Here is a 25,954-nt window from a genome sequence, read left to right as displayed (position 1 = left end):
AGCAACTAACACTTAACACTAAATTTTGTAGTGTCTATTAAATCTTTTGTATTTTTATATCCTGAGAATGTATACCAATCACCTACTATTTTTTTTTACTTTTTTCAATAACAAATTAAAAGTTCTAGATAATCTTCATATTACTATTAGAGTGAACTGCTCATAAAATGCATTGCCAGGACTTGATTAAGTGTCCAATGATTAAGACTTTCCTTTCCAATGCAAGGCATACCAGTTCCATTCCTGGTCAGGTAGCTAAGATCCCACATGCCTCGCAGCCAAAAAACCAAAACATAAGACAGAAGCAGTAACAAACTGTAACAAATTCAATACTTTAAAAATGGTTCACATAAAAAGCCTTTTAAAAATGCATCGCCAAAAATGCCTATATTTAATAGACCACATTCAGTTTCTTTAAACCATCCCACTTTCACAAACATTTTCATTTACTTCTAACCCTCTTCAATGTTAATTATTTTTATACTCAATACCTCTTAGTCGTGCAGAAGCTTTTAATAAATTGTGTGCCGTAGTCTATCACACCAAAACATTTACAATCGCGCTGCATCCTCATCACCTAGCCATATTCCTTGCACCATAGTTGGGACTCAAATAACATTTACTAAATGTCCAGCAATATTAGTTCCACTTCTGGGTGGTACCATCAATCCGTCTGAGCCCTGAGACCCAGCTGGCCCCCTACCAACCCTGACGCTTGAGCAGGCAGATCTATAGCATCGCCCCAAGACACCACACCTTCTCAGCTCCTGGAATAAAGCTTGAATTCTTGACTCCATTTCCAGACATTTTCTAAACATCATCTATGCACTTGAATCACTAAGAATCATATTATAAGAGGTAGTCTTTCTTCTCTGTCAACTCAATTTCCTCCTTATCACCAAATGGTCATCATAAACAGTTACTATATTTATTTAGCTTATATTTTGTACAACTGTGTTAACTAACTTGAGTGTGTTGTTTCAGTAAGCTTCACATGCTGGGTTTATGGGGCTTCCCCGGTGGTCCTGTTTCGCACCTGCCAGTGCAGGAAGCATAATGAGGCTTGGGTTCTGTCTCTGGGTCAGGAAGATCTCTGGAGGAGGGCATGGCAACCCACTCCAGTATTCTTGCCTGGAGAATCGCATGGACAGAGGAGCCTGGCGGGCTATGGTCCATAGGGTCGCAAAGAGCTGGACATGACTGAAGCAACTTAGCGTACCTGAACGCACGCACGTGGGCTTATACCACTATTAACCCTTTATCGTTGAGGAAATGAAAGTGCAGAGAGGTTAAGAAGCTTACCCAGGGAGTGAGAAGCAGAGCTGACCTTTGAACTGAGTCAGTATGACGCCAGCACTCGAGGTGCTATACCAAGGGCAAGGGCTTGAATGGTGACAAAGAACAGGAGGCCTTTCCTCAGTGAAGTTCCAGTTTAATAGGGGAGACATACATGGGCAGTTACAGCCCCACACACGGCCAAGGCCCTGTGCTGTGGGAGCACCCATCAGATTCCTACACCACACAAGGGTCAGGGAGGATGAAGTGAAGGTAGGCCCAGCAAAGAACATGCCTTTTTAGAGTGAGAAAACATGTCTTTTGGAAAAAATAATCTTCTTTGGCAGCAACCATTTGATTTAATTTTTGGCTGTGTTGCACAGTATGTGGGGTCTTAGTTCCCTGACCAGGGATTGAACCCATACCCTCTGCATTGGAACTGCAGAGTCTTAACCACTAGACCATTAGGGAAGTCCCCATGTGGTTTCATTTTTAGCTTTATTATATTTCCAGTCCTCTTGATAATGAGCTTTATTCATTAAATCAATGAACAGTGAGTAGCTTTTTTTTTTCTACTTCTGCTGGGGATCCTTCTGATTTGATCTCATATCAGACTCATCTGTGAAATGGCTGCAGGCCGGGAGCGGGGATAACTGCTAAATCACACAACAGTTACGTTTGCACAAACTGGCCGGAAGATTTATGTCCATAGATCTATATCATATCAAACTGGAGGGAAAATAGAGTGATAGAACAAGCAAACACTAGATTTATTTTCCCTTTTTCACTATGAAATATTCCATACATACAGTAGATGATGTAAGATACATATGTGAGTGTGTGAAAGTCCCTTAGTTGTGTCCGACTCTTTGCGACCCCGTGCACTATATGGTCTGTGGAATTCTGCAGGCCAGAATACTGGAGTGGGTAGCCTTTCCTTTCTCCAGGGAATCTTCCCAACCCAGGGATCGAATCCAGGTCTCCTGCATAGCAGGTGGATTCTTCACCAGCTGAGCCACAAGGCAAGCCCATACATAAATTACAGCAAATAATAATAAAACCGACATCAGGATACATATCATCTAGCTTAAAAAGTAAAATAACATTAGTACCTCTGACTTCCTCTCAGTAGCATTACCCTTTTTTCTTGATGGACTTTCCTGGTGGCTCAGATGGTAAAGCGTCTGCCTATAATGCCAGAGACCTGGGTTCAATCCCTGGATTGGGAAGATCTCCTGGAGAAGGAAATAGCAACCCACTCCAGTATTCTTGCCTGGAAAAGCCCAGGGACAGAGGAGCCTGGTAGGCTACAGTCCATGGGGTCGCAGAGTTGGACACGACTGAGCTACTTCACTTCACTTTTTCTTGATAGAGATCATCATTATTCTGAATGTGTTGATTTTTTAAAAAGTATTTAGAAAGCAGGTATAAGCATTTACAAAGATACCAAACTGGGAATTAGAGTATATTGGCACTTAGGAAACTGAAATTATTTTTTAATATTTATTTATTATTAGTTTATTTATTTGGCTGCACTGGGTCTCACTTGCAGCATCCGGGATCTACTTCCTTGACCAGGGATGTAACTTGGGCTCCCTGCATTGCGAGCGCAGAATCTTAGCCACTGGACCTCCAGGGAAGTCCCCTGGGAAACGGAAATTAGAATCTTCACTGACTCAAAGCATGGTCATAAATAGAGTGTCCTATAAAGTAAAGAGAACTTATTTTAATTTAAATAGCATGAAAACAAAGTGGATTACAAATGGTTAAGAGAAAGCACCATGGAAATAGTAGAATCTTAATCATTAATGAAGTAACCAAGATTCATCACAGGATAACTAACGTTTAAGTATGGTAAAGCATACGTAAGTTAGGAACTGCTAATTTCCATATTACTTCAATTTCTACTTTAAATAGAATTCAGTCATTCCAAAAAATATTTGCCAAGCACTATTCCAGGTGAATGGGAGAGACAGAGAACTCTGCATTTGGGGAGCTACATTGCAATGAGGAGACACAGAAAATCATCAGTAAGCATCATAATAAGTAAATAATATTGGTGCGTGAAGAGTCCCACTTAAAAAGGTAAAATTGAACGACGTAAAATTGCAGTGTTAAATAAGATGGTCGGGCTTGGCCTCATTGGGAAGGTAGGACCTGAGCCAGGGTTTGAAGGAGCTGACTGTCAGAGGGAACAGTGTTCTGAGCAGAGGGACCAGCTAGTGCTGAGGCCATAAGGCACAAGTAAGCCTGGTGCGTTCGAGGAAAAAGGCACCTGTGTGGCCTGGAGGGAAAGAGTAATAGGAGGTGTGGTTGGAGACGCAGGAGGAGGGTGAAGAGATAGAAGATCACGTAGGGTCTTGTAACACATCATGAAAACATTGGCTTTTACTCTGAGTTAAACTGAGGGGCCATTGCAGGATTCTGAGAAGAGGAATAATGTGATTTGACTTACATGTCAAAGGCTCACTGTGATTGCTTGACAAAAAGCTCGATGAAGTCAGAAATCTATTAAGAAGCTTTGGGAATCGGCATATATTTTAATGGTAGAGCCAATAGGACTTCCTGGCAAAGTGGATGTGGGATTTCAGAGAAAGAGGAACCAAAGATGTCTTGAAAGTTCTTGACCCAAACAATGTGAAGGATGGAACTGGCATCAACCACGTGGGCAGTGTAGAGGGGAAGCTGTGAGAAGTTGAGTTTTGGGGAGGGAGGCCTCAGAGGGAGGGGACATATGTATGCATATAGTTGATTCATGTTGTGGTACAGCAGAAACGACAACACTGTAAAGGAATTATACTCCAATTAAAAATGAAAAATCTGGAAAAAAATTTTGGACATGGATATGAAATGTCAACTGGTAATAACTATGTGCTTATTACATAAAAGGCTACAGTCATGAAGCCTAAGTAACTTTTGGGGAAGGTACTATCATTAATTCTCATCGTACAGATTCGAAATGACAGTTTAGAGAGTTTTAAGAATTTTACCCAAGATTACATTTTAAGAACTGGAATGTAAAACTAGCTCTTTAGGATCCTAATGCTTTAAACTCTTCTTTTGAAACTTGCTGAAAGAATCGACCAGCAATCTTTATCATATAAATGAAATAAGAATATAGTAAGCTAATCAGTAATATTTTATGCCCTTGAAACTCAAGACAGTGAGAGTTCTTTTTAATAAATGAGAGAGCGGGAAATGAATATTGAAAAGCACCATATTTATACATGAATTCACAACCAGTGACATGGGCCTTATAAAAGGTTTCCATGATTGTGAGGGTTTTTGGAATTTATTTATTTATTTGGCTGTATTGGGTCTTAGTTGCGGCACGTTGGACCTTCACTGGGGCACACAGGCGTCTCTCTAATTGTGGCTCGTGGGCTTAGTTGCCCTGTGCCACATGGGATCTTAGTTTTCAGACCAGGGATTGAACCTACGTCTCTTGCTCTGAAAGGTGGATTTTTAACCACTGGACCATCAGGGAAGTCCCTTCTAAGAGTATGAGTGTAACATCAGGATTCTGAGGAAGGGAAGACAACGGCCTTTTCCACAAAGGAGGTTTTTGTGCCCCGAGGTTAAGATGCCTATATTTTCAAAATCTAAAACCAGATGGATTTTAAATGGATGCGTGAGTTAGAGCAGGACCAAGAGTTCACTAGCAGCTGTTGAAGAATGTCACTGCTGTGACATTGGAAGTGGCTTCTAGGAAGCAACTACTGAGATCAAGGGAGCTGACGTTTCATCTGTTTTGGCTACAGTAGGTGTGAGGGCAGAATAATTATGACATAGTAGCACTTAGTGGAATTCTGATTACTTCATTGTCTGCATCTTAGTTCATGTTGTAGACTATTTTTTCCCCCACAAGCGAAAGTTTGTTTTTCAGTTAAGTGCATTATTAGAATTTTGTCTCGAAAAGAATGAACAAATCAGTTATGTGACAGAAAAAAAATACCGCAAAATCTTTTTCAGGCAGTTTACAGAAGGATCTCAATTCAGTGAGCTGACTAAATGAATCTGTCTAAGGCTACTGTATTTATGGTATTAACGAACTCTTTCATCTCTGCTGATAACATAAAATTCCCGGTTGGTGGGTCAATGAACTGATGAGGTTTGGGATGTAGCATTAAAAAAAAAATCATTCATTTTATTATTTTTTAAGGGGAATGACTCCTGTCTAGTTAAATTCCTAAGTGATATGGCTTAGCAAGTCAAGACTGTTTCTTAGCAAATCCAGACTGTTTGTTGACTGACATGGTGCTTAAATTTCTGCCATTGTGTGTGGCAGACAGAAATGAAGTGGCTTGGGCCCGGGTCGTGGGTAAGTGCAGTACGATGCTGTGAGCAAATGGCTCCCAAGATTGTCGTAGAAGAGAAAAGCTGAAACCCAGGGAGCTCACTGCCCTGACCACCAGAGCAGAAAAGCGCCCCTCATTCGAGATTCACAGGCGGGACCTCTGTGCTTACCTTCACACTCAAGTCGAATGACAGTTTGCTGAACATGCTGATGCTGGAACTCTTTCTCCAGTCTTATCACGTATCTGTCGAGGGCTGATCATGTGCCAGACAGAGCAGAAGGTGTAAAACAGAATAAGATACGGCACCAAAGCTCCAGAAGCTTCTGATCTAGTGGGAGACCCAGGCCTGCAGATAAACACACTCCAGTTTGTGAAGAGCATAAGATGGTGATGGGAGTGGTTGTAGGGAAGACATAGTATGGGGGGAACCAAAGGCATTTTGAAGGATAAAGATATTTCCAGGAGGCCCAGTGGAAGAAAGCTTCCTCAGGCACTACGTGCATGAAATTGTTCGACAGAGCTGGAACAGACAGGGCAGTGGGAAAGGAAATGGGGAGATTTGGGTTTAACTCTTAGTATGTAATACTTAGATTATGTCTATGTGGTACAGTCCCCATAGACTGCCACCTTTGAGTCAAAATGCTTAGCACTTGCGAAAACAGAAAACTCTGGTTCTCTGGAGCCCTGTCCAACACAAGTACAATGCAAGCGACATAGATTATTTTTATTTATTTGCTTTGCCACGCCATGTGGCATGAAGGATCTTAGTTCCCTGACCAGGAATCGAACCCATGCCCCCTGCAGTGAAAGGGTGGCATCCTAACCATTGGACTGCCAGGAAAGTCCCCACATAAATAACTTTACATTTTCAAGAAGCCGCACTAGAAACAGTCAAAGAGAAACACTGGGTGTTAATTTAGTAATCTGTTTAATTTAGTATGTATGTATCCAAAATGACCATTTAATGAATTAATATTAATTATACTAAATTACTGGAGAAGGCAATGGCACCCCACTCCAGTACTCTTGCCTGGAAAATCTCATGGATGGAGGAGCCTGGTGGGCTGCAGTCAATGGGGTCGCAAAGAGTCCGACATGACTGAGCAACTTCACTTTGACTTTTCACTTTCATGCATTGGAGAAGGAAATGGCAACCCACTCCAGTGTTCTTGCCTGGAGAATCCCAGGGACCGGGGAGCCTGGTAGGCTGCCGTCTCTGGGGTCGCACAGAGTCGGACACGACTGATGCGACTTAGCAGCAGCAGCAGCAGACTAAATTACAGTGAATGTAAGTGATATTGAAATTGTGGATGAATTCTTTTTCTTTTTTCATACTAAATCTTCCAAATCCATCGTGTCTTACACTTAGAGCGCATTTCAGTTTGGACGAGCCACAATTCAAGTGCTCAGTGGCCACCTGTGGCTAGTGGCTACTGAACTGGGCGGTGCGGCTCTAGGTAATTGCACAAATGCTGTATTCTAAGTGTTGACTGTTCAGCTGTATGGAGGATACTAGATGCCTTATGGAGAAAACTAAGGGGAAAAAAGAAACAAAAAGCATTTTCTATTACTGTGGGGTGTGTCCTTGGAACCAGATTTTAATGCATTGCTCAGCCTACACCCAAAATGCTTCATTAGCCCTCTAAGCAACAAAAACAACAACAAATTGCCATTGCTTACTTTTTATTCTTTATCTTCCCCTCTGCCCACCCTCCCATCCTCACCCTTATTTTTTTGGATTCTTCTTAAAAGTAACAGGGACTGAAAAAAGAGTGGAAGTAAAACGTAGAGCAGGATACTGTAAACCCACATCCGGCAAATACGATTGGTTGCCCTAGACAATGGTGGTTGTCAACTCTTTTTATTTTCTCTTTAGCTTTCATCTGCTAGCTCACAAGCATAACACACCCTCACAACAGCCACTGTCTTTGTGATGGTCTTCAACTCCAAAAATACACCTCCCTTCCAGGGTGGAGAAGGCAATGGCACCCCACTCCAGTGCCCTTGCCTGGAAAATCCCATGGACAGAGGAGCCTGGTAGGCTACCGTCCACGGGGTCGCAAAGTGTTGGACACGACTGAGCGACTTCACTTCACTTCCAGGGTGGAAGGTAGTGATAAGATTTGGATTGTGGAGTTGTAAAAGTGCCATGGGTACAGTCTGAAAAAGCTTTAGGGAGATTCCGATGCATTTCCTCTGTAGTTCAGAATGGTTAAGAATCTCTGTCCTGGGGATTTCCCTGGTGGTCTAGCGAGGAACTAAGAACTCAGATGCTATGTGGCATGGCCAAAAAAAAACACATAACAATCTCTGTCCTAGAAACCCAACTTGCAGATGTCCTTTCCAGTAACCTTGGTATTTTAAAACTGTGCCTAGTCTATGGGAAAATGGCAGTTCAGGTACACAAAAATGCAACAGGCAGAAGTAAGCAAGTCCTGCTTGGGACTTGGGAACCTGTATGTGGTGTGTGAGTAAGTGACAGACATTTGTTTCCACTAGTGGTTTTAGATCCCCTGGAGAAGGAAATGGCATCCCACTCCAGTATTCTTGCCTAGAGAAACCCCATGGACAGAGGAGCCTGGCGGGCCACGGTCCATAGGATCGCAAAGAGTCGGACACAACTGAAGTGACTTAGTACACAGTAGTTTTTAGCACATGGTGGTTTTAGAGGGAGATACAGTAACAAAAATGATGATGGTGGTGATAATAATAATGGCTCAGTATAGTATATCAGACACTATACCAAGGACTCAGGGTAAATCACTTAGCCAGGATCACCCAACAGCTGAATACATTTACTGAGTGTGTGATGTGTGTCACAGGCTTGGATGAAAATACAAGATTTTCTGCCTAACCTCAGTGTGGTGTGAAAGACAGTCACGAACTCAGTTCCATTCGAACTGGATAAATAGATACTGTAGCAGCAGCATTAGCAAAATAGCTGCCAGATTCTGCTTCTTAATGACCACCGTCGGTCTGTGTCTTCAGAAGGCTGTGTGGCATGATTGTGAACGTGAGCTTTCGACTGAGACCTGGGTGCAGTCCAGTCCTCCACGCACATGAGCTTGTGCAAATTATTGTTTCTCCAGCCCTAAGTATTATAACCGATAAAATTAGAATAATGACACTACATCCTAAGATTGCTCTGAGAATTAAATGAGAGATTACATGTGTCTGATCTATAGTAATTGTCCCCTATTTATAACTCCTACTATTTTTTTAAAGGTGCTAATACATATTAACATGAACTGTTATCCATTGAGTTCCAATAGTTGAACTGTTATCCAACCATAGCACTGTGCCAGCTACTGGGAAAGTTGAGTCAAAATGCTTAGGCACTTGTGAAAACAGAAGACTGTGGTTCCCTGGAGGCCTGTCCAATACAAATATAATACAAATAACATGCTGCCCCTCTCAGCATAGCTGAAAAGATTTTTTGAAATCTTGGTTGTTGATTCATACTTTTATTGAAAGGCTAGAATAACATAAGAAGGCGGTATGACTTACTTGGCAACTGAACAGCCTCTTTCTTGACTGTGAGGCTGACAGGTTTTATAGATGGATGTGGTGATTGACAGAAGGCAGCTTTCCTGTGTCGTTTAGATAAAGATCAGATGTATCATTTTCAGTCCTCCCTGGGGGCTATTTGCTGAGGCCAGCAATATGCTGGCCTCCACTTATGCTGAAAGTGGAGCTCCTAAGAGTTCTTAGTGCATTTCACTGAATGTGGGCATTTCTTTCCTCAACCCCTTCTAATGGATGGAAGGATGGATGAATAGTTGGCTGATTGGACTGGGATCTCATGTCTGTTACAGAGACCCCAAGCTTTCTGAGTCCCAAACTGCTTTATTTGTTTTTGTTTTCTTGGCTCAAGTCTCACCTTAAGAACCTGTGAGCCAGTTCCCCCATAGTGTATAGGGCAAGGTTCTTGCTGATTTTAGTCCCAGGGCAGTTGCAGTTTCTCTTTGTTCCTCGTGACAGAGGGGTCGAATGGCCCATAGCATCAGTCCTTAATTACTCCAGTTTGTCCATGGACTTCCATCTTTGCTGACCCTGAGTTTGGGCGTTTTCCTTGGCTCTTTGTTTGGCAGCCCTCCTCCAGACCCACATTGGACCACTGCTTCCCTTGCTCTCGTCGTTCCCCATACAATCCCTTCTCCTTAACATCGTCCAGAAATTCCTCAAGGTTTTTCATCTAACAGCGGCATCCTTCCTTGCTTTCCAGACTGCTCTGGAGTCATTTCACTTGAATTGTAGGAAAGGATGTGTATTCACTGCCCACGAACCAGAAGTTATCAGCGCATTTATTTTTTTAAGAATACTTTTATTTATTTATGTATTTTTGGCTGTGCTGGGTCTTCATTGCTATGAGGGCTTTTTCTCTAGCTGCAGAGAGCGGGGGCTACTGTCTAGCTGCAGGGGGCGGGTTTCTCACTTCAGTGGCTTCTCTTGCTGTGGAGCATGGGCTCCCGGGCACGCCGGCTTCAGTAGTTCTAGAGCCACTGGGCTCTAGAGCACAGCCTCAGTAGTTGTAGTGCATGGACTTAGTTGTGGGATCTTCTCGGATCAGGGGTAGAAACTGTGTCTCCTGCATTGGCAGGCGGATTCTTTGCAAATGAGCCACCAGGGAAGCCCCTATCAGCATATTTAAGTGATTTGAATTACATAGATCATGGAACAATTACCACAATAAGTTTGGTGAATATCCATCATCTCATATATATATAAAATCTAAGTAATAAATTTTTTTTCCTTGTGATGAGAATTCTTAGGACTTACTCTCTTAACATCCTTCATATATAACATACAGTGTTAATTATATGCATCGTGATGTACACTACATCCCTAGTGCCTGTTTATGTTATAAGCAGAAGTTCGTACCTTTTGATCACCTTCTTCCAATCCCCACCCCAAGCCCCAGTAACCACAAATCTAACATCCTTCTATGAATTTCGTTGTTTTTGAAGTATAGTTGACCTACAACCACGGTGTTAGTTCTTGGTGCACAACATAGTGATTTGATCTTTCTATTCATTACAAAATGACCACCACAATTTTCGCCATTTTCTCATTATTATTTTTGGATAAATACTGACATTTTGGCTTTTTTTTTTAAATGCACTGAATATTGACATAAATAGTCGTTTACCGCGTGTTCCTTTGCATGATACTTTTCTGCTCACAGCCTGGGTTTCTTCACTTGCAGATGGGACTAACATATTTTGCAGAGCAGGTGCAATGAGGCAGAATCTAGCATAAGAGCATAGGACCATGCTGGAGTTGTAGAAGGTACCCTGGAGTGGTAGCTGCACTGATCATTTGCTCCACTACCAACAGCTGCATAACACCCCAAACTCAGTGCTGCACAACAGACAGTTTTATTGTGATCAAGGATTGTGTGGGTCAGGACTCACCACCACAGGGCTAGCTGGCCTCAGCTCCGCGTGATGTCTGTGACCTCATCTGGGGATACTGGAACAGCTGGAGGTGGTGCAAACTGCTGGAGACTGGGCTTACTTGGAGGATTTTCCACTCACCAGCCTGGCCCCTGAGCTGGGCCGGGACTGGTAACCAGAGTGTCTCCTGTAGCCCCTCCAGGTGGCTCTGGCTTCTCACGGGGTGACAGCTGGGCTTGCACAGGGAGTGTATGGAGGGAGTTCTAAGCAACCTTGTGGATGGCCTCTCCTGGCCTGCCCTGCACACAGAGCGTCACTTCCTTAATACTGCATCCGTCATAGCAGTCAGAGACTGCTCAGAGTCAAGGGGAGAGGACACAGACCCCACATCAAAGAACGGGATGCCTTATTTAAAACCATCATCGTCATTACCATCTTAACACTGTGAATCTGCTTCTTCCGTATGAATAAGGAAAGGAAGTACTTCCAAGTCCCATAGCAATTGAGAGAACATTTTCCTCAAGGGGTTACATGTTGCCCAGGAAAGGAACATTAGTGATAGAAATAAGCTGGATTTTCCAGTATCTAACCAGGTTAGATCCAATATATAACCTGGTTCTTTTTCGTTCCATACTGGTTTTTTTTTTTTAATCTTTTTTTTAGCCATGCCACAAAGCCTGTGAGAACTTAGTTCCCCAACCAGGGATTGCACCTGGGCCCTTGGGCAGTGATAGCGCAGTCTAAACCACTTGAGCACCAGGGAATTCCCTCATTCTGTACCTTTAAACAGTAAATAGATAGTTTTTTATGCATTTTCAACACAGAAATAATACAGGGCATGACATATGGCGAGTGCCTTCTTTCCTTGCATTTAATGTAAAGCTCAAGCCATTTTTGTCTTGGCTAAAACTTTTGATTCTCATAATCTTCATACACCCTGTACTTGCCTATAACATTTTTTATTTGTTTTTAATTGTAGATAATTACAATATTGTGTTGGTTTCTGCCATACATCAACATGAATCAGCCATTGGTATATACGTGTCCCCTCCCTCTTGAACCTCCCTCCCACTTCCCACACTTTTTAAAAAATTTTTCCATCTATTGGTAAACCAGTGGTTCTCAAACTTTAGCATGCAAACAAATCACGTGGGAGGCCTTTTAAAATACAGATTGTTAGTCCTCACCCCCAGAGATTCTGATTCAATAATTTTGGAGTGGGGCTGAAGAATTTGCATTTCCAAGTATCTGGGTGATGCTGTGGCTATTGGTCTGAGACTCACACTGTGAGAACCACTATTGCAAAAAAAGGGGCTTCCCTGATGGCTCAGCAGTAAGGAATCCACCTGCAGTGAAGGAGACTTGGGTTTGATCCCTAATTCAGGAAGATCCCCTGGAGGAGGAAATGGCAACGGACTCCAGTATTCTTGCCTGAAAAATCCCATGGACAGAGGGGATGGCTACAGTCCGCAGGGTCGCAAAGAGTCAGGCACGACGGAGAGACTAAGAGGGCAGCAGGCAGGCTGCAAAGAAAGTGCAGATTCAAATCCAAAAAGATTAGCTTGGACCTCACTAGATTTCCCAACTCTGTCAACCCACCATGTGCTTCCAGAGTCTGGCATTCTTCTCATAGGATATATGTACTGACTCAACAAGGGCAATGGTGACGCGATCACTCTTAGCACTTCCTGAGCATCTCACATGTATGAGACATTTGGTGTTATCTTATTTAATCTTTACAAAAATTCAGTGAAATATCCTTGTTTAATAGATTGAGAAACCAACACTGTTAATAACAGGCCAAGTTTCTCAACATTTTACCACAATGAGGGTAGGGCTGAACCCCAGGTCTTACCACAATGAGGGCAGGGCTGAACCCCAAGTCCTCCAAAATCCCAAGTGCTGGCCCATGCTCTTAGCTGCTGTGCATCCCACCATCGTCTCAGGCTGCAGAGAACAACTTCTCACCCCTAGAGAGTGAGTGATCTCTCTTCTCTGATCCCTTATTATTTTGTATCTTTCATATTACTCTTTGTGTGTGCTCCGTCACTCAGTTGCGTTTGACTGCAGCTCTGTGGACTGCAGCCCTCCAGGCTCCTCTGTCCACGGGATTCTCTAGGCAAGACTACTGGAGTGGGTTGCCATCTCATACTTCAGGGGATCTTCCCTACCCAGAGATCGAACCTGCATCGCCTGTGGCTCTTCCATTGCAGGTGAATTCTTTACTCCTGAAGGGGAGCCCTTAAATTATTGTTACATGGTGTTAAATTATTTTCACCTCTGCCATCCTGTTTAGACTTTGAACTTTATTCATCCATTCACCAAATAGTCAAGGTATGGATTCTAGCATTACCATCAAGTCTGGCAGAGAGCTTGCATCCCATTATTGCTTCTTGAGATAATGAATGAATTAAGAAGTAAAGCATCATGGTCTAAAGCTATGACCTATCGCTGTGTAGTTAAATGAGTTCATGTGAAAATAAACAGGTGGTCTCCGGGTATATTTGTCTTTGTATCACCCATTTCTCTAGGTCATCCCGACCTAAGAGAGTAAGAAATATGATTATTATAACAGCAACTACTTAATGGCCCCATAAAGCAGACCTGTGTTCTTGGTTTCCTTTAGGGGAACAAAAGATAGTCTGTTTACTTTTTGTTTTTTGCCTGTTTTGTATATCGTGGTGTGTATATGTTAATCCCAAACTTCCAATTTATATCTCTCCTAGTCCCTGCCCTGCTATCCGCTTTGCTAACCAAAAGTTTATTTTCTATGTCTATAAGTCTGTTTCTGTTTTTTAAGTAAGTCCATTTGTGTTCTTTTTTTTGATTCCACAAATAAGTGCTATTATATGATATTTGTCTTCGTCTGACTTAATTCACTTAATATGATCAGCTCTGCTGCTGCTGCTAAGTCGCTTCAGTCGTGTCCGATTCTATGCAACTCCAGAGACGACAGCCCCCCAGGCTCCCCCATCCCTGGGATCCTCCAGGCAAGAACACTGGAGTGGGTTGCAATGCTGCAGATGGCATTATTTCATTCTTTTTTGGCTGAGTAATATTCCATCATGTATATGTGTGTATATAGATACTTACATAAATACATACATACATACCACATCATAGACATTTAGGTTGCTTCCGTATCTTGGCTGTTGTAAATAGTGCAGCTATTAATGTTGGGGTGTGCATGTGTATTTTTAAATTAGAATTCTCTCTGGATATATGCCCGGGAGTGGGATTGCAGGATTATACAGTAACTCTAGGTTTATTTTTTTTAAGGAGCCTCCATACTGATATCTGTGGGCTTCCCAGGTGGTGCTAGTGGTAAAGAACCCAGCTGCCAGTGCAGGAGAGGCAAAGGACATGTGTTCAATCCCTGGGTTGGGACGATCCCCTGGAGGGGACATGGCAGTCCTCTCCAGTATTCTTGCCTGGAGAATCCCCAAAGCCTGGTGGGCTACAGTCCATAGTGCTGCGTAGAGGCAGACGCTACTGAAGCGACTTAGCACGCATGCACATACTGATAACCATAGAGGCTGCACCAGTTTATATTCCCACCAACAGTGAAGGAGGGTTCCTTTTTCTCCATACCCTCTATAGTATCTATTATTTGTGGACTTTTTAATGATGGCCATCCTGACTGTTTGGATTTGTAGTGTTGATTTTCGTTTCCCTGGTGACTCAGATGGTAAAGAATCTGCTTGCAATGCAGGAGACCTGGGCTTGATTCCTGGGTTGGGAAGATCCTCTGGAGAAAGGAATGGCTACCCACTTCAGTATTCTTGCCTGGAGAATTCCATGGACAGAGGAACTTGACAGGCTACAGTCTATGGGACTGCAAAGCATTGGACATGACTGAGCGACTAACGGTTTCTCTTTCACTTTTTGTCTAATAGCGATATTGAGCATCTTTTCACGTGCCTGTTGGCCATCTTTGGGTCTTCTTTGGAGAAATGTCTATTTAGGTCCTACTGTATAGTACAGGGAACTATACTCAATACTCTGTAGTAACCTATATGGGAAAGAATCTGAAAAATTATTTATATATGTATAACTGAACCAGTTTGCTGTACACATAAGACTCACACAACATTGTAAATGAACAATATTCTAACTAAAAAAAAGAATCTTTAAAGAGGCTGTTGTAAAAAAAAAAAAAAGATATGTATATATTTTAAAACACTCTCCCTTTTCTTTCCATTCATGACTTTCCCACCCCTGCCAGTTACAACCAAGAATGCCTGTGGAGCCAGTTGGTTTTCCTGGTGGGGAAAGGATGGGCTGAGCATTAGGCTCCTGGTCAGGAAACTGTTGGCTGGAACAGTGTGGCATGCACTGCCTACCGTCACCCTTCTCTCCATGACCATGATCAGAATATCCAATCAGCCCGTATCCTTGAGCATTGGAGTATCCAATATGCTTTGGTGGAGATCTTGAGGGGGACTGCTTTTCTTTGAGGAGGTGACATTTAAGCTGAGTCTCAAGCACCAAAGCTACTGCATTCACCTAAAATCTTTCTCTTCAAACCCTAAGCTGCTAATAAGATGCTAAATAAGGATCTAAGGCAGTGATTCAAAGTGGCACTTACTTTAAGTAATCAGTGATTTCATACTATTGCAGCTAACTAATTTTCTGATCTAGGATAAGTTGCTTAAACTTTGTAAAATAGGAAAAATAATGCCAGCTTCTAAAGGATTATTATCGGAATGTCTTCAGCCTTCCAGGCCTTTCAGAGGCGAAAGAAGGCTTCAGTTCCAGTTGCTTATGGTACTGAGTGTGCAGAGCTCAGCCAGGCCTGTTGTACAGACTGTACATGCGTTCATTTATAGACTCTCACCTGGACCCCACAAGGCAGCTAGTTATCACACCTTTCGAAAATGAGAAAACTAAAGTGCTGAGAAGTTTAAGTAACTTGCCCAAGGTTACCTAGCCAATAAGTGACAGTGCTGGGTTTTGTCTCTGAGTTCTAGACTCTGCTCTGTCCCTGGGGAAGGTCTTGTCTGCCCCAGCTGGCTCAGTGGTCCCCTAGCCTCAGCCGTGGGTGGGCCCATGTGTCTCAAGGCAAATGTGAGCAAAATAGCAGTGCCCCCCCACACACACCCCCCGCACCCCAACTACTTATGGAAGATGATTTGAGAGAAAAATATTGTTAATAGATGTTTTTTGCTTTTTTTTTAAGGGATGAATCATTGTGAATGTGTGGGAGTAAGAATTCAGTTCCTATCTTAAAATAGTTCTAAATTCAGTTCTAACTTCAAAATAGAGTAGAAAACATTGTCAGTGCATCTTTGAGGAAAAAGAAAATTTACTAATTTTAAAATTTACTAAAAATTTACTCGTTTACTAAAATTTTAGTAAAATACATTAGAATTTACTAAAAAGTTTTAGTAAAATTTATAGAAGAATAATTAGAACTGGGTTGCCGCTGAAAACTCTTAAATGCACCTCAGATTTTTCTAATATCTTTTCCATGGCACTTGTATATCATGTTTTGGACACACGCGCTCACAGGAATGGCCATAAATACTTGAAAATAGAGAGAAGGCCAGGCCATGGTGGGGACACAGGCTGCTTGAGCTCATTAATGCAGAGTTTACCACCCTTGACTGTTATTTTTAACCAACAGCCCCAGTCCTTTGGGGGTTTTGGTGCCAGGTGCAAAATACTGACCAAGACCCAAAACCAGAGATTTTCTCACCCCACAGAAAGGCAACAAGAATTAATTGATATTTTCAGTTTTATCCTTAAGCCTTGCTGCATATAATTTTTCAGCAAAGGAAAACATCTGGCTTGTAACACTATTTCTTGAAAAGAAGGACAAATAATCCATTTCCAGCAATAGAGAAGTGGTTAAATGATGGCACAGCACATCTGTGGGGGACTTCCTTGGGGGTCCGGTGGTTAAGACTTCATACTTCCATTGCAGGGGCCGTGGGTTTGAGCCCTGGTTGGGGAACTAAGATCTCACATGCTATGTGGTGCAGCCGAAAGAAAAAAACAAGTAGATAAAAATAAAATTTCAGTTTAAAAGAAAGATGTTTGGAGCCATGACATTGGAAGAACTGTGAGTGACAGACAGGAATGCATGTTATAATTGCTACTGACCGAATGGACTCACCTTCTCAGATAGGTTGTCTTGTCTTATCGCTCTTCCCCACTCCCTTCTGAAGGGGCTCCTTTTGGTTTCCGCCCTCAACGCTTCTCCAGAGATAACTAGTGACTTTATGTGGTTAAAGCCAAAGGTCATTGTTCACTTCTCATCTTGAGAACATTCAGCATCGTTATCCTATTTCATTGATCAGTTCCTTAACAGTTTCTTTCTGGAGGTGGAAGACACTGCATCGAATGTTCAGGGACATTTTAGGACATAACAGCCTACAGTTGCTTGTAGAATTTCATATTGTTTCTTCTTGGTATTACAAATAAAATGTGAGCCTTTACCTCTTCACATTGAGAATCTTAAGATTCTAAGGCTGAGCATGCCAGACATTTAGCCAAGCCTGTTCCTTTCAACCTTTAGAGTTCACAGTGTAATTTTTAGGCTCATCCAAGAGTTAGTCCATCCTAAAGGAAATCAGTCCTGAATATTCATTGGAAGGACTGATGCTGAAGCTGAAACTCCAATACTTTGGCCACGTGATGTGAAGAACTGACTCATGTGAAAAGACCCTGATGCTGGGAAAGATTGAAGGCAGGAGGAAAAGGGGACGACAGAGGATGAGATGGTTGGATGGCATCACCGACTCAACGGACATGAGTTTGAGTAAACTCCGGGTGTTGGTGATGGACAGGGAGGCCTGGTGTGCTGCATTCCATGGGGTCTCAAAGGGTCAGACAGAATTGAGCGACCTAACTGAAAAAAGTCATGAATTTAAAAAATATTTCTTATTTGCTTAAATACAAAGATTTATTTTTCTTTATTGTCTTAAATATTTTTGGAAGTGAAACAACTTTTGATTTCCAATTACAAGTGTTTAATAGGTAGGCCTTTGGTACCTAAATGATAATTCTTCATGATACATAAATCTGTGAAATCCATCTCTTTTGAGTTTGAAAATTACAGCCTGAGCTCTCTAGTAATTTCTGCTGCCATGAATTGCATGTCCTGGTCTATGAATGTCAGTCTTCACCAGACCTTAATTTTACATTTCAGTGCTGCATCACTGTGAATTTTTTTAAAGCTTTTTATTTATTTTTAATTGTATTTTTATTTATTTATTTTTTGGTTGTGCGGCATGCAGGATCTTAGTTTCCCAACCAGAGATTGAACCCAGTGCAATGGAAGTGTGGATTCTTTTTTTTTTTTTTAATTGGAAACAGAATAATCAAACAAAATCTCATTTACTTCAATAGCTCCAAGTGCAAATACAGCAAGCCAGTACATAGTTTCAGGACACTGCTTTAAGTACAAAGAAAACTTGATATGCAAAAATGAAAGGGTAAATAGCAGAAATAAAGCTCTTTTTAAAAAAAGTTCAAGTAACCTGAAAACCTCTAGACTGAAATAGTCTTACATCAATTCATAAATGCCTTAATTTATAGATAACAGTGGTACATTGTAATCAAAAAGGACTTCCCAAAGAGTCACTTCAAACTGGTCAGCTCCAAATAAGAAGAAATTCCTGGCACTGGCTGTTCTGGATTCGGCACTCACTCATACTGTACAGACTGGTATGGTTCAATCCATGGCGTTTGGTTTTTAATACAAATTCCAAAAAGGTATTTAAAGTTCAATAGGAGGCCAACACCACTAGCAAGAGTTCCTGAAATGGCCACTATATATTTAAAAGGTTTAAAGACCAATTTTGGCTTCAGGCCTATGGCACAATGTTGGGGGAAAGACTTCAATTAATACTCCTTCCATTACTTAAATCCTTTTTGTAAGATTAGCAAAAAGGCCCTTAAAACTTCCTCAGGAAAACTGTATTTAAATATATGAAAGCTCCCACTAGGAAATTAATTAAAAGTTGTTGATATTCTTTTTAATCACTTAGTGGCCAAGTCATCTGTTTATTTCTGCTCCCCAGAAGCAATGTTAGCTACTAGCTTCAATTCAAGAAATGCATATTTTCCGGAAGGTTTATATGAGATGCTTATTCAGTCTTTTACTTTCTTCATCTTCTCATTGTAGGCATTAAATTGAGAGTCTGTTCCAAAAATTCTGTCCCACCGTGTAAATGTTGAAGCATAGTTTCCAATGACGTTCATGTGGTGCAAATTGTGATGCCGAGAACCAGCATAGAAAGGACTGAGATTTAAAGGGTTGAGAGGAATGTCATAACCACTATGGACATCAACAGTCTCTATCAAATGAACAGTCACCCAGGCCCAAAGAAGAATAACATGATCACATAAATGTATGATTCCAATGAAAAATCCAGTTCTAAGAATTATGGTTTCCAGAGGATGTGCATATTCAGCTTCCATTCTAAATGGAGCCTGAATCTCATGATGAATTTTATGAATATGTTTATATATTCTTTTGTTATGTAAAAGCCTATGCAAGAAGTAGTGCCAAGTATCCTCGATCACTGCACAGCCAAAACATCTTGCCAAAAGCATGTACCATCTTGGCATTGTTCCCCAATCATAGGGAATACTGAAATACTCTGTAAAATAATAAGTTCCACACGTCAACGGAAGCTGGATACAAAAGTGATTAAAGAGAAGCACTTTAAAATGTTTCCATTGGTTTTCCCATGTTTCTGGTTTATCCTTTTGAATTTTGTACTTTTTCATGTAAGGTATAAATTGAAACAAAGATCCAGGTAAACAGAACAAGAAATAAAGGACCTCTTGAACTATGAGAGATCCCCACGTTGCAATCTGGAACTTTGTATAATTATTCAACATATAGTTCCAAGCATTTTAAAATGGTTCCTGCAGAGGATTCTCAGGCAAAAGTGAATCTACATATTCCACAGCCAAGGATGCTGAACTGAAGACACTGATACTTTCATTTGTTGCCATTTTTCAAATCTTTGCAGATAGCCTTATTATTCTTGTGCGCCACCCAGTCTGCAGCCGCCACCTCCAGAGCTGTGCTAGGCGCTGCCACTCAATTTTTTTTTTTTAATTTATTTTTTATTTGGAAGAAAATTGCTTTACAATGTTGTGTTGGTTTCTGCCCTATGACAGTGCAAATCAGCTTTCCTTCCCTCTGGCATCCCACCCTCCTGGGCCAACACAGAGCACCAAGCTGAGCTCCGTGTGTTGTATAGCAGCTTCTCACCAGCTGTCGACTTCACACATGGTGGGGTACCTGTCGATGCTGCTTTCTTTGTCGCACTTTTTCCTTCCCCCACTGTGTCCACAAGTCTGTTCTCTGCATCTGCATCCCTTCCCTGCAAATAGGTTCATTAATACTGTTTTTCTAGAGTCCATATACATGCATTAATATACGATGTTGGTTTTCCAACATCTTTCTGACTTAACTTCACTCTGTATAACAGGTTCTAGCTTCATCCATCTCACTGGAACAGACTCAAATTGCTACAGTATCAAGACAGAATGATACTGGCACAAAAACAGAAATAAAGACCAGTGGAGCAAGATAGAAAGCCCAGACATACACCCACACACATACAGGCACCTTATCTTTGACAAAGGAGACAAGAATATACAGCGGAGAAAAAAACAGCCTCTTCAATAAGTCATGCTGGGAAAACTGGACAGCTACATGTAAAAGAATGAAACTAGAACACTTCCTAACACCATACACAAAAATAAACTCAAAATGGAAGTGTGGATTCTTAAGCACTGGACCACCACGGGAATCCTTGATAACTTTCTAAATGAAGTGTGTCTTCTACTACCAATGGAGATAACAAATAAAATGACGATAAGATAAAAAGACACCTTTTCTGTTCCACTCAGTTGACACGTGTGTGGTTAAGGAATACTATGTCATAGCTGATTACTACTGGTGGTAGCCAGATTTCATACTCGACTGTAGGAATCATGGCTTCAGAAGTATTTGAATGTCAACATATGTTTTTGAGTTGAAGAAATAAGTTGCCTTTAGTTTTTCTTTTGGTTTCAGTGATTTTTTTTTACAGTGTACAGTAATCTGTGTGTCTATTTTGCTGTAAGAAACAACTCACAAAGCTGGCCAACCAGTCTCAGAGTGTTGTGGCAGATTCAGCCCCGAGGAGCTGTTTCCTGCTTTCTAAGCAAAGCCTGGAACATGTGTTCTGCTGGGGACTATTCCATGCATCTCAGGGGACATGTCTGGTTCCTTTTACTCCAGTGATGGCCTAGGTCACGACTCTTCATTCTTAGGAATCCTTAGGAAATATCCCCTCTGCTCTCCTGCAAATTAAAAAGCCATCTGACACTAATATTCTCATGCTTGGATATTTAAGAATTTCAGCAATCGCTCAGGGAAATCCTCCTTGAACTAGAACACGCTGGTCTTCACCGCCAAAGCAAAACTGAGAAATTGAAGCCAAAGTGTTTTGAGCTCTTTCCCTTCATCCTTTTCCACTTTCAACTAGGAGTTGGAAGAAGGGAATATTACTGTTTTAAAATCATGCATCAAAATCTTGTGATTACCAGATAATTTCTGTTTCCACCTGTTGCGCACAGCGTTAAGTCCCAGGCGGCCCCTCCCTTTCTACCTATCCTAAGGGGTGGAAGTCAGGACCATGGCCAGATAGGGACCCTAGCTTAGCACAGCGGAGCAGGGAGATGCTATGACAGCGCCCACAGTCATGTCTATGAAGACAAAACCCCATTCTGGAGTCTTTAGACTCTCTGATGTGAAAGAGCCTCCCTTTGAGCTGAGATGTTGCTGCGTGAAATCCTGCTTCAGTTTGGCTTCCTATGCCACGTGTGCCTTTTTCTCCTCTTACATTTCCTTGGTGCCTGTGACCATGTGTCACCTCTAGGCAGATGCGCTGCGAGTGTCCAAGTGTACTTTGCACCTACGTTTTTCTTTCACTACATCTCCCATGCTGTGACTTTCTGACTGTGTGGCTTATTTTCTGCATAAGGCAGGAGCAAGCAGCCCAATGGAAGAGACAGGACTTGAGTTTGAGTCCTGTCCTGTGTGATCTCGGGCCTGTCACTCAAACTCCTAAGCACAAGCTCTTCATCTGTGACGATGGGAGCAAGTAGAGTTATCCATCCCCACAGGGTTTTATGATAATTCGATGAGATAACAAATCAGCTCTGCTCAGGATAGATTTTTTTTTCTTTTGTATTGTCTTTGCCAGCATCTCACATTTCATTCTCTCCTTGTTCCTCTTTCTCTCTCTTTTTTCGTCTTGGCTTTTTTTTTTTAAGGAGTACCATTCTATTTATTTATTTAGTTTATCTTTTCATTGCTCTGGGTCTTTGTGGCTGCGCACAGGCTTTCTGTTGCTGCAGTGAGCTGGGGCTGCTCTTCATTGCAGTGCGTGGGCTTCTCATTGCAGCGGTTTCTCTTGTGCAGCACAGGCTCTGGGCACACGGGCTTTAATAGTCGGAGTAATTGGGCTCAGTAGTTGTGGCACGTGGGCTTTAGTTGCTCCGAGGCATGTGGAACCTTCCCAGACCAGGGATCGAACCTGTGTCCCCTGCCTTGGCAGGCGGATTCTTCTCTGTCCCACCAGGGAAGTCCCTGCTTTGCTTTTTAAAATTCAGATCCACCGGACTTGAAAGAGTTTGGTTCTTTCCCTCCTCCTCAACTTTTTCTGTTGAAAAGTTTCAATACTTCAACAACAACAAAAAAGTAAGAATAGTGCAACAGACAGCCGTATTCCCATCGCCCAGATTCACTCATTGTTTACATTTTACAGTGTGTGCTTTATGTTTTTCACCATTTATCTCTTAAGAGCAAAGACCTTCTCAAACACAAACCACAGTTATCATACCCAAGAAATTTAATTGATTTAATCATTTTTGATACACAGTTCATATTCACATTTTCCAGATTATCCCAATAACGTCTTTCCCCCTGCCCCCCCAACTCCAAAGAGTCTAGACAAGTCATTTTGTTTGTTTTGCAGAAAGTCCCTCAGTGGAGATTTGTTGGATTGACCCCTCCAGACTAGACTCCAGCAAAACACTCTGGTGCGTTAGTGTAGAGGTGATGCTGCGTTCGGGGAGCCTTACCACAAGGGCAGTGATGTCAGGCTGTCCCATCAGTGATGATCCTAAGTCTTTGATTATTTGGTTAAAAGTGTGCCCACCAGATTTTTCCATTTAAAGGTATTACCTTTGAAAGCATTAAAAAATACTCTTTTGTCACTTACTATTTCCAAGTTCTGTTGAACGTTTTGGGGTCTTATTCATGCATCTCACCTCTCACCTACCTGGAGCTTGACTTAGCATTGCATCATCTTTTTTCTTTCCTTTCCTTCTCTTTTTTTCTCTCTTTTCTTGACTGTACCTCAAGGCTTATGAGATCTTAGTTCCCCAGACCTGGTCCATTGGCGATGAAAGTTCAGAGTCCTAACCACTTGGACCCCCAGGGAATTCCCTCCTGTTCATTCTTACCACCCACTATGGTGGCTGTAGAAACGTTTCCCTTCTCTTTTCTTTTTTAAAAATATTTTTGGCCACACTGTGTGGCATTCGGGAGGTTAGTTCCTTGACTAGGGATTGAACCTCACTCCTTGCAGTGGAAGCACAGAGTCTTAACAAGTGGACCATCAGGTAAGTCCCCAGTTCCCTTTTCTTATCTGTCTCCCCCCTCATCGTTTCTCCTCCACTGCTTCCCCTTGAGGCCATCCAGCCATTCAGGGAAGACTTTTGCAGGTCTTCTGTGACCAAGACAGGCACTGTGTTTGGCGCTAGGAACGCAGAAGTAATCCTTGCCCTCATGAAACTTAAATGAGTGTATTGCATTTTACACTTTTTATTTATTCATTCATGTGACAAGTACTCACTCATTGTCTATCGTGTTTCTGCATTGCTCAGCTTCCTGGGAACCCAAGAAACAAAAACAGTCAAATCCCTGCCCTCACGGAGCTTACATTCTAGTTGATAAGTGGAAGTGAAGTGAAGTGAAGTTGCTCAGTCGTGTCTGACTCTTTGCGACCCCATGGACTGTAGCCTGTCAGGCTCCTCCATCCATGGGATTTTCCAGGCAAGAATACTGGAGTGGGGTGCCATTTCCTTCTCCAGGGATCTTCCCCACCCAGGGATCGAACCCGGGACTCCCGCATTGTAGGCAGACGCTTTTACCGTCTCAGCCACCAGGGAAGCCAAAGAGAACATGAACAGGGAGAAGTGGGCTTGTGGTAAAGAGCTGATTTTGAAAGAGGTTAGGGAGCACTGAGGGAACCTTTAAGCAACCACCTAAAGGCTGTGGGGAGCAAGCCATTTAGGTCAGCAGGAAACAAGCATTCAGATAAAGAGCAAAACATGTGCAGATGCCCGCCAGAGTCCTCAGAGCAGCTGGGGGCTCCTGGGAGCAGAAGAAAGGGAGATAAAATCAGAGACTCGAGGGACTGGGCGGGACTAAGTAGTAGTTGAATGTGCAAAATAAGAGAGGAGTTTGGGCTGGAGATGCACACTGGGATTCGGCAGCTTGTATGCAGTGTTTAAAGCCACAAGACGGCGTGAGATCAGCGCGGAGTGAGTGTAGACAGAGGCCGGAGGGAAGACCAGGAGATCTGGGAAATGAGGAGGGGCTATGGGAGAGGCTGAAAGGAGAACCAGTGAGGTTCCTGAATCTTACACATTTTGAGGACATTCCCTTTAAAAAAAAAAAAAGAGTACAAAATGATGAATAAAATTTAAAATAGAAAGTAAATATTTAGAGTGAGAAAGGAATCATAACAAATGGCTAATTTCTTAAGGTAGTTAACCACAAATCTAAAAAAAAATGATACAAATGAACTTACAAAACAGAAATCGACTCACAGGCATAGGAAACAAACCTATGGTGGAATCTAGAAAAATGGTACAGATGAACCTATTTGCAGGGCAGGAATACAGACACAGATGTAGGGAACGGACATGTGGTCACAGGGCAGAAAGGGGAGGGTGGGAGGAATTGGGAGATTAAGATTGACATTTATACACTGCCGCTAAGTTCTGTCTAGTCAAGGCTATGGTTTTTCCAGTAGTCATTTATGGATGTGAGAGTTGGACTGTGAAGAAGGCTGAGCACTGAGGAATTGATGCCTTTGAAGTGTGGTGTTGGAGAAGACTCTTGAGAGTCCCTTGGACTGCAAGGAGATCCAACCAGTCCATTCTGAAGGAGATCAGCCCTGGGATTTCTTTGGAAGGAATGATGCTAAAGCTGAAACTCCAGTACTTTGCCACCTCATGCGAAGAGTTGACTCGTTGGAAAAGACTGTGATACTGGGAGGGATTGGGGGCAGGAGGAGAAGGGGACAACAGAGGATGAGATGGCTGGATGGCATCACTGACTCGATGGATGTGAGTCTGAGTGAACTCTGGGAGTTGGTGATGGACAGGGAGGCCTGGCATGCTGCGATTCATGGGGTCGCAAAGAGTCGGACACGACTGAGCGACTGAACTGAACTGAACGTGTAAAATAGGGGCTTCCCAGGTGGCTTGGCAGTAAAGAATCCTGCCAAGCAGGAGATGCAGGAGACTCGGGTTCAGTCCCTGGGTCGGGAAGATCATCTGAAGGAGGAAATGGCAACCCACTTCAGTATTCTTGCCTGGAGAATTCCATGGACAGAGACGCCTGGTGGGTTAGAGTTCATGGGGTTGCAGAGTCAGACACGACTGAGTGACTGATCATGATGGGTAAAATAGATAGCTAGTTGGAGCCTGCTATAAGGTGCAGGAAGCTCAGCTCTGTGGTGACCTAGAGGGGTGGGATGGGGCTGGGGTGGAGTAGGAGGGGATATATATATATACACATATGGCTGATTCATTTCATTTTAAAGCACTTATACTCCAATTAAAAAATTTTTAAATTAAATATATCAAAATTAGAAAAAATAAAGAAACCATGGTTACCAAAGGGGAAAGGGGAAGGGGAGGATGAATCAGAAATTTGGGATTAACAGACACACACTA

The 25,954-nt window shown here is 42.3% G+C and overlaps 1 protein-coding gene, 1 non-coding gene and 1 pseudogene across 4 annotated transcripts in view; 1 reads left to right on the top strand and 2 right to left on the bottom strand.

Moving 5' to 3' along the window:
• Positions 1-25,954, top strand: part of APBB1IP (amyloid beta precursor protein binding family B member 1 interacting protein) — a 79,135-nt gene that overhangs the window by 3,035 nt on the left and 50,146 nt on the right. The window lies entirely within an intron of this gene.
• LOC138417367 (methylsterol monooxygenase 1 pseudogene) lies at positions 18,257-24,777 on the bottom strand (annotated as a pseudogene).
• TRNAC-ACA (transfer RNA cysteine (anticodon ACA)) lies at positions 24,085-24,157 on the bottom strand. The gene has a single exon. It is a non-coding gene; the product is annotated as a tRNA-Cys (tRNA).

The sequence above is a fragment of the Ovis canadensis genome, chromosome 13 (genome assembly GCF_042477335.2).
Source record: "Ovis canadensis isolate MfBH-ARS-UI-01 breed Bighorn chromosome 13, ARS-UI_OviCan_v2, whole genome shotgun sequence".
Taxonomy (NCBI): Eukaryota; Metazoa; Chordata; class Mammalia; order Artiodactyla; family Bovidae; genus Ovis; species Ovis canadensis.
The sequence above is the reverse complement of the archived record's forward strand: the minus strand, read 5'-3'. Positions and strand labels throughout refer to the sequence as shown.